The sequence below is a fragment of the Mus caroli genome, unplaced genomic scaffold, assembly GCF_978045245.1.
Source record: "Mus caroli unplaced genomic scaffold, Mus_caroli_1 scaffold_17, whole genome shotgun sequence".
Lineage (NCBI taxonomy): Eukaryota > Metazoa > Chordata > Mammalia > Rodentia > Muridae > Mus > Mus caroli.
This window is the reverse complement of record NW_028227272.1, coordinates 27904985-27914568: the sequence shown is the minus strand read 5'-3', so window position 1 is coordinate 27914568 and position 9584 is coordinate 27904985. Positions and strand designations below refer to the sequence as shown.

General features: G+C 48.2%; 1 non-coding gene across 1 annotated transcript; it reads right to left on the bottom strand.

Annotated features, from left to right (window-relative positions):
• Positions 1 to 9214: 9214 nt before the first annotated feature.
• Positions 9215 to 9349, bottom strand: LOC115029641 (small nucleolar RNA SNORA17). The gene has a single exon (XR_003835206.1). It is a non-coding gene; the product is annotated as a small nucleolar RNA SNORA17 (small nucleolar RNA).
• Positions 9350 to 9584: the final 235 nt, after the last annotated feature.

Genomic DNA, 9584 nt, shown 5'->3' with positions numbered 1-9584 from the left:
TCACTTTGTAGACCAGGCTGGCCTTGAACTCAGAAATCCGCCTGCCTCTGCCTCCCGAGTGCTGGGACTCAAGGCGTGCGCCACCACGCCCGGCTTTTCTTCTTCTTCAAATAATATTTATTTTCAAATATTTATCTTCAAATAATAATTATTATTATTTGTGTGTATGTGCATGTGTTTGTGCACATGTATGTGTGTATGTTAGGTATACTTGTTAGTAGAGGTATGTAAAAAGTGTCCACCTGGGTGCTCACACACATGAGTGTGCCCATGTTTGTAGACCTAAAGTTGATGCTGGGTGTCTCTCCTTGATTGTTCTTCACTTCCATGTTTTTTGTTGTTGTTGTAGGGGTTTGTTGTTGTTGTTTTTGTTTGTTTGTTTGTTTGTTTTTGAGAGAAAGAAGATCTTTCCCTGTGCTTGAAGCTCAGTTTGGCTAGGTGGTTGGCCAATGAGCCTCAGGGTCCTACCTGTTTCTGTCCTTACCCATCAGTGCTGCAGGCTGTCATTTGGCACCACGGACAGCTTTTTATGTGGAACCTGGGGATCCAAACTCAGGCCTTGCGCATCCGGTGCCTTATGGAGTGAGCTACCCCTATAGCCTCATTTCTGGCACGGTTTTGATGAAGCTGGTTGCTCGTGAGTTCCTGATTTAATTTGATGAATCCATGGGTGGCCAGTTTTCATTTGCACAAATAAGTTATTTTTTTCAGCCTGTGTCTCACTGTTTGTTCCAGACATCTGTACAAATAAGATACAGAATTATTCTGTACACAGAGTGAGCAAACCGCTGCTTGGCACAATGGAGTCACTAAAGGCAAGGCACAGCCTGAAGAGTGCTATGCTACAAAATATGGAGTAATTCGGAACAGGCACTGCCTGCTGCCCTCAGTTGGTCAGGCCATTCAATAAAGATGCTTGATCTTCCACAGGAGGCATGGCTGGGAGAGACTGTTATTCGCTTGCCTTTCCTTGAGCGGTTGCTACACTGTGGGCTGTCATTTGGAGGCTTTTTATATGTTCTTAGTTAGTTCTTAGTTCAGACAGGCGGGGGAAATGCAGACAGACAATGGAAAGTCCAGTGCCTTTCGAGCAGGCGCTTGTAGTAGCAGGTGATGAGGAAGAGAGATGTGCCATGGAAGTCCCTGAGGTTCCAGTGTGAGAGCTTTCTTACAAATACAGTGTCCCTCTCCCCTAGAAGAGATCCTTGTGCTCTCCTGTCCTCGGACCTGGGTTTGGGTCACATCCCTCATTTCTAGAGGCCATATGATTGCAGCATATCACCAAAACTTATTGACTCTCAGTTTCCTCTTGTTCAAAACAGGACAGTTATACTTCCTCCCAGGTCTGCTGGAAGACTCAGTAATCTGATGATGGCGAAACACAATTTGTGAGAAACAGTTTTGCATTCTGAACAGCGAGGAGTTGGTGGTGATTTTTGGGGGTGTGTATAGTGGACTAAACGGTGGTTCCTAAAATATGTCCATGTCTTGGCTCCCTGGAGCATGCGGGTGTGACGCTATTTGTTTTTTGTTTTTTGGCTTTTGGTTTTTTGAGACAGGGTTTCTCTGTGTAACCCTGGCTGTCCTGGAACTCACTCTGTAGACCAGGCTGGCCTTGAACTCAGAAATCCACCTGCCTCTGCCTCCCAAGTGCTGGGATTAAAGGTGTGCGCCACCACTGCCCGGCTATGACATTATTTGTATCAAAGACCTTTCAAGATATAATTGAGACAAAATCATCGAGGATTACTTAGGAGGGCTGTAACATCAGTCATTGCCCTATACAGACAAAAGAGAAGATGCTGAGAAGGGAACATGGTCTTTTGAAGGCAGAGGCTGAGACGTAGTAGCACAGCTAACGGCCAAGCAATACATGCAGCCCCTGGGAATCAAAGGAAACAAGGACTGCTTTTCTCCCACAGCTTTAAGGACCGTGGCTTGGCAGCATGTTGATTTCTGATGGCTAGCATCCAGAGCCATAACAGTAAATGTCTGTTGCTGTAAAGCTATCCAGTTGTCACTTGTCATGGCAGCCCTGACAAAGGGATGCAATGTTTGTTTCCTGCCATCCTGGCTTGTTTTATGTCAACTTGGCACAAGCTAGGATCATCAGAGAAGAGGGAGCTTCAACTGAGAAAATGCCTCCAGAGTATCTGGCTATAAGACATTTTTTAAATTAGTGATTGATGGGGGAGGGCCTAGCCCATTGTAGGTAGTGTCATCACTAGGCTGGCGGTCCTAGGTTCTGTAAGAAAACATACTGAATAAGCAGCCTCTGTCCATGGCCGCTGCATCAGCTCCTGCCTCCAGGTTCCTATCTGAGCTCCTGTCCTGACTTCCTTCAATGATGAACTACAGTGTGGAAGTGTAAGCCCAATAGGCACTTTCCTCTCCAACTTGCTTTTTGTTCATGGTGTTTCATCATTAGAGAAACCCTAACCTCTTTTCTTTATTAGAGTTTGATGGATCGATGTAGTTTAATGTCTAGTCTATCTCTGCACTTCATTTGCCAGCTTGGGAACTTCTTTATACAGGATCACTATTTCCCCTACACCCAAGCCTTTAAAATGTATGAGACAATTAGCAGGCAACTAATGGCATGATGTTTGGGACAGCAAAGTAATGCCAGATGACATCATAATGGGATTTGTCACGAGTTCTGTTTTGATCTTTTTCTACGGAGGTGGGGCAGAGCTAGTTCCCTGGGCCCCTGACAAATTAAAGATGGTGGACCATCTTTAATGAGAGTTTCTTGTCCATGGTGCTGAGCAGAGAAGCATCAAGCAAAAAAGACTTTGGGAATAATCAAAATGTGTTCTGCAGATTCTGGTTATGATGTAACCATGGGCAAGCCAGGGTCAACTCAACCCTAAGGAAAAGTATGGCCTCCCTCAGACGGGCTGTGCCACCATGAGAGAGCTGCCTTCGCCCCTAGTGATAGGAGAGCGAGCTTGGGCCAGGACTGAGGCCAGGATAGCTGCTGCCTTCGTTAACAGAAAGTTTTGTCAAAATCAAAACAAGCCAATTATCTCACAGTCTAATTTGATAAGAAGCGTTTCTGTTTCTAGGAAGGAGATTCTCATGTTCTTGTCAGCTACAAGTATCTTCGTGGTCATCACCTTCTCTGACTCCCTCCACCCCCCACACCCGCTCCATCCTTCCACTCACAGCAGCATTGCCTCTGTGAGGACTGTGGCAGGGGCTACCTCCTCTTGCCTGTGCTGTCATTTGTCGGGAACTAAGAAAGGGGGCCCAGGGGAAGAGGGGGAAGGAGAACCCACACCCCGCCAGAGTTTTACCTATTCTCTGGTCTGTCAGGCGTGGGAGGGCTGCTATCTACCTTCCACTCATCCCTGGGTGGTCATTCAAGCCTCTGACCCATTTTTCAGGGGGTGGCCAAGGGGCAGCCCTACCTGGGAGTCCCGAAGCTACTTTGCTAAAGCCACCGGGGTTATGGGAGAGACGGATGAGGGAAGAGGTTCCCAACACTGATGAGCGTGAGCACAGTCTTGATGAGCAGAGACTCTTTATGGTTTTAGAGCTTTATTGTAAAAAGGCAGGGGGAAAGAGAGAAGGTAGAAGAGAGAGAGAGAGAGAGAGAGAGAGAGAGAGAGAGAGAGAGAGAGAGAGAAGCCTAGAGAGAAAGAGAGAATAAAGAGAGAGGAGAGAGGAGGGAAGCCAAAGAGAGAAGAGAGAGGGGGAGAGTGAGGGGTAAGAAGTAAGAGAGAGACAAGAGGTAAAAGGTAAGAGATTGAGGTGAGGCTGAACAGCCCCTTTTATGGTCTTTACTGTTGCTAGGTAACTGGGGAGGAGTTTAGCCTGAAGGTCAGAAGCTTGGGCAATTGCATACATGACTTCTAGCCATGCTTCTCTTGTCGGGGCTGGGGGGGAGGGGGTCTGTAACTTAGGCAGGAGCCAGAGTTCCAGGAGCATAAGGGAACACCTACCTTGTCATGTAGGTGAATTATCACCATTTCCGGGGTTCAGACCTCAGCTCAACTGGAGACCAGCCTGCAATTCCCCACAGTCACTGTCTAAAAGCCTAGCTCCAACTGGGCCAGAGGAGGGGATCTTGCTGGACTGTAAGAGCCTGTTTAGGTTTCAGGCTGATCTCTCGGCAAGCTGAAGGGAGGCCACATCATCTTAGCCATGGCGTCCGTCCCACCACAGCATATGGCTTTTGATAGTCATAGCATTGCCACTGGCAAAAACCACACTCTGGAATCAGATAGTTGTAAGATGCATAAATCATTATATAATGTGTGTGTGTGTGCATGTATAAAGCCAAGGAATAGGCTTCATGGAAAGTTACCAGAAGTCTGAGCTTGGGGAAAGATCTCATCCATGCCTGAAGGATCGAGAAAGCCTACCTGGCTGCCTTCTTCTTTCCTTCAAAATAATATTTGTTGTGCTTTGAGTTTGTGCCAGCCACTGTAGAAAGTACCAGGGATGTAGCTGCAGACAACACAACACAGAGGCTTCTCCTCTTAGGGCATACACGCTAGAGGTGAGACAGGCAATTAGCAGATGATTTTATGATAATGACAGGCTGTGACTACTGTCAGAGTCAGTAACTAGATCCTGTATATGTGGCTCTGCCTCTGCCTCAATCTGCCCTGCTGGCTGGGAATCCCCACCACTCTGTCTCCTTCTGCAGCTGCAAGAAGTCATTTTTGGGCTTGGTGTTTTGTGTGTGTGTGTGTGTGTGTGTGTGTGTGTGTGTGTGTGTGTGTGTTTTCAAGACAGAGTTTCTCTGCAAAACAGAGCCCTTCTGTCCTGGACTTGTTTTGTAAACCAAGCTGGCCTAGAACTCACAGAGATACACATTTGCCTCTTGCCTTCCAAGTGCTAGGATTAAAGGCATGCACCACCATGCCCAGATGCAAGAAGTCTTAAAAACAGTATTCACACCTCCAACTTTACTCTTCTTGCCCCAAATCACCTTAGCTCTTCTTGCTCCTTTCTTTTTTGGGTAAAATCTAGAACCAGTCACAGAAGTCGCATGTTATGGCGTGTGTGGTGGTCTGAATGAGAATGGTCCCCATAGGCTCAGAGATTTGAACCCCATCAATCACCAGGCAGTGACACTCTTTGAAAGGATTAGGGGGTGTGGCCTTGTCGGAGTGGGTGTGGCCTTGTTGGAGTAGGTGTGGTCTTGTTGGAGGGAATATTTTATTGGCAGTGGGCTTTGAGGTTATAAGGGTCCAAGCCAGGCTCTTGCTCTTCCGGTTGCCTGTGGATCTGAATGTAGAACTCTCAGCTCCTCCACCACCATGTCCCCCTCCTACCACTATGCCCCTAGCCATGACGACAATGAACTCTGAAACTATAATCAAAACCTAGGTGCCATGGTCACCATGTCTCTTAACAGCAATAGGACACTGACTAAGACTGAAGGGAAGTCCAAGGAGCCAATGTTTTTTATAAATGAAGTACTTTTCATCAAGATAGCCCCATATGTTAGTTTGGTAACAGTTAGAGGATGAGAGGGATGAATGCTCACTTCAGTTTACGTTTGTATCTGTAACGATCCACCCAAGACACTGCAGTCATGTCTAGCAAGTTTGAGATAAGAGGGAGTGGCTCCACATCTGGCTGAATAGGGAGAATGTCTGTTGCTATGGAGAACCTGGCCACCAGCAGTGGCATACAGCCATGCTCTACCCTGGCCTTCTTCTAAACATGCTGGACATGCATGCGTGGCTGGTCAGCGGTGAGCCAGGGACTAGTAGCCAATGTATGGTTGGGAGCTGGTGCTAACCATTTCTCCTTGGACCCCATAAGACAGAATTCAATCACTGGTCATGCCTCATTGCAAGGGGGCTGGGATATGTATATCACCTGTGTCCCTAGAGGATGCACAAACACTACCACTTCTGCCACACTGATAACTCTCTCCCTCTGTGAAGGTAGATAGTGTCTAAGCCTGGGTCATCAGGAAGGCTCCACAGAGAAGGGAGCCTGGGTCTGGAAGATGCAAGTTTCTCTCTGAGATGCACTGGATGCCATTAGCCTATGGCCATCCACTTAGGCTGCTCCCCTTCCTCTTGTCCCATCTGCCCTTCTCACATAGCCCAAGATGCATGGCATGGAGGTGATGATCCTACAGATCCTACAGTGGAGTGGGCTCTCCCCTCACTGGGGAGGGTCAAGGACGCCATCCCACTCTTATTCATGGCAAGAAGGCAAGTGGTTGAAGCCTTTCTTTGCCATGAATGGCGGTGGATGCAGAAGCTTGTGACTGCCCAAGATACTGATAACTAGGAATGGCTGAGGGGTTGTCTATAAAGATATGTTTTAAAAACTTTTTACTGGTTCATTGTGAGTTTCACATCATGCACCCCCAAACCACTTATCTCCCTCTCCCCTCATACCCATCCTTCACCCTTGCAACCTCCACAGCTCCATCAACAGAGAGGAAAACAATCTTGTTGTGGAAGCTGTAGTAGATCACAGTGTATCCCACAGTATACTCTTGTTCACACTTCTTTCCTTGCAAATGTTCATTATAATGACTTGTTGGTTTGGTCCAAGGCCTCTGGCTTCTGCTACTCTATCAGTATGCAACCTCACTGGGAGTTCCTCCTGAAGTGGAAATTTCTGGTCCCTTTGGAGACTCAGTTGTGTCATGTGATGTTTGTTTTGCTGAAGCAGACACGTAAGAGATTGTTTTTGCTAAGAACAGACTCATGTTTTTCTGGAAACTGTCTTGTAAAAGGGCATGTGCTATTTTGATAGGTGAATGCTTAAGAGGGCATGTGATACTTAGAAAGAATTAAATATAACCCCATAGTCAGTGAGATGATGTTCTTGCATTGGTTTGCCTTGCAATGCTTTGCTAGTCTTCACTGCTGATCTTCACTGATCTCCAATTGTTGTGACTTTGTAGAGATAAATGTACCAAAGACTCTCTGGTGGTAGTCCAGCTACGTCTTGCCGCTTCTACTGACTCATGCCAATTTGGCAGGGCTTTGTGGTTTCTTCTGGATCAAGCTGCTGCTGCTGATTTGTGTTCGGTGACACTACTAAACTGGACTGCTGATATCTGACAGTGATGATTGGAATCGCCCCAAAGATCTACTTCTCAATAGGTGCACGACCTCTGTTTCCTATTAACTTTTTCCTTTCCCTACCTCTGGTAGGTGGGCTAGAAGCATTTAAAGAATCTTTATTCAAGTAGGTTTTGAAAAATCTAAGCCTACAATATCCTGTTGTTGCCATGTGCCACGGAGACTTTATAGTTTTGAATCTGTAGGACCAGCCCGTTCGTGTGCTCCAGCAGTTCATCAATGGGGTAGATGTTGGGGTGGGCCAATTCAAAGCCCTGGATCTAGGCCTGAGAGGTATCTGAACTGGTCAGCCTGTAGGCTCTCATACAATCATGCCCTCACCAGCAACCCTGCAGTTGCAGAGCTGGCTCTACTGTGCTGCCCAGGGTTCTGTCTCCCAAGTGTTGCAGCAGGTAAGGGGGAGGGCCAGCTCTCCCTTGTCTCATCACCCCAGGGCAAGGGATGAGGATAAGAAAGGGTATCTCTCTCTCACCATTCTGCCTCACAGCAGACAAGTCGTGGGACCAGCTCTCCCATGCTCACACCCTGGGGGCTGGCTCACTTGTATCCCCACCCCTATTTCCCCATCTCCCCGCTGAACCCCGCTATCAGGGTCAGCTCTACTGAGCAGGGTTTGCTTTCCAGTGTGCTACAGCAGGTGAGGGGCAGGACCAGCTCTCCTGCTCTTTACCCAGTTGGAGCCAGCTTTCCCATCTGCTGCCTGTGGCAAGGACATAAGGCAAGGGAGGGGCTATCTCTCTCACTGATGCTACTGCATACCAAACAAGAGGCAGGGCCAGCTCTCCCATGCTCATGCTCTTGGGGCTGGCTTACCTGCAACCCCCACATTCAGGGCCAGTTCTACTGTGCTGCCCAACTGAGTTGTAGGGCCACTCTCCTGAGTGCTGTAGCTGGTGAAGGCAGGGCCAGCTCTCCTGCTCTTATGACCCCAGGGCAAGGTCTCCTGCTTGCCACGTGTGGTGGTGGTGGGGTAGCTCTTTCCCATCTATACCACATCACAGATGAGTGGTAGGGCCAGCTCTCCTGTGCTCGTATCTTCAGGGCAGGTTCACCCACAACTCTTGACCTGTGTGGCCCACTCTCCCAAGTACTGCTGCTGACTAGGGGTGGGGTCAGCTCTCTTGCTCTCATGTTTCCAAGGCCAGTTCTCCCATGATGCCCAGGTAAGGGGTGGGACCAGTTCTGCACATCCTTCTGACATTGACATATCCCCTGGAGGCATGTCACTGGGCCTTTGGTGGTAACAGACCACAGAGGCATAGACCCAGACATGGCCCATCGTGGCAGCATAGGCCAGGACCCCACGTGGTCTCAGGTGGCATCACTGAGTACTCACATTAGGCTGTTCCTCAATACCCACAAGTCTCCAGTTCTGCCTCTATTCATTATGCCCCCACATCCTTCAGTTTCTCTTTCTCTTGCATTTCTCCATGACTTTCTTTTTTTTTTAAAGATTTATTTATTTATTTCATGTATGTGAGTACACTGTAGCTGTACAGATGGTTGTAAGCCTTTATGTGGTTGTTGGGAATTGAATTTTTAGGACCTCTGCTCGCTCTGATCAACACTGCTTTCTCTGGTCAACTCCGCTCACTCAGTCCCTGCTTGCTCCGGCCCAAAGATTTATTTATTATTATATGGAAGTACACTTTAGCTGTCTCCTGACACACCAGAAGAGGGTGTCAGATCTTATTACAGGTGGTTGTGAGCCACCATGTGGTTGCTGGGATTTGAACTCAGGACCTTCAGAAGAGCAGGCAGTGCTCTTACCCGCTTAGCCATCTTGCCAGCCCCTCTCCATGACTTTCTTGTTTCTAATAGTGGCGGCTGGGGTCTCTGAGTGTCTAGGGTCCTCTCAGGAGTACTATGTCCAGCTCATGCATTATTATGCTGGGCAGGGGTCATCTTGGGCAGGGTCTGCCCTCTCAGGCCTGTGTGGCATTGATTGGTGGTCATCTCAGGCTAGCTCCTTGTCAGGGCACCATGACACTGGTTTGGTGGTTGTCCTGGCCTCACTCCTTGCCAGGTCCACCCAAGTGGCCCCTTTTGAGGGTTGTATGTCTAGGGCTTACTCCCACCCAGGGCCTATGATCACAGGTGAGGTTCTTCTAGCCCTGGCTTGCTCCCCATCCTGGAAACCCAGGTGGGCCTGCCTAAAGGGTCATCTCAGGCTTGTTCACAGGTCAGAACACTGAAATGTAGACATAGCCTCTCCTCTCTGCCACCTACTGATGCACATGTGACATAGCAACCACACCTGCAAAGCCTCTAGGGCCAGAGGCTATAAAGATATTTACAGCACCTGTTCTAAGGCTAATGGACACTGTGGGGAAGGGACAGGAACTTTGTAAGAGACAGAAGATAGGGTGAAGGATGTGAATTGTCATCCTTTGAGCATGAGGTAACCACTGTGATCAAGAATTCACAACTGTGGTACCTGCACTGGCCCCATACAAGATTGGCCCTGGGAACATTCCGTCATGGAAGTGGGAGGAGCTTATGGAGTCTTATGGG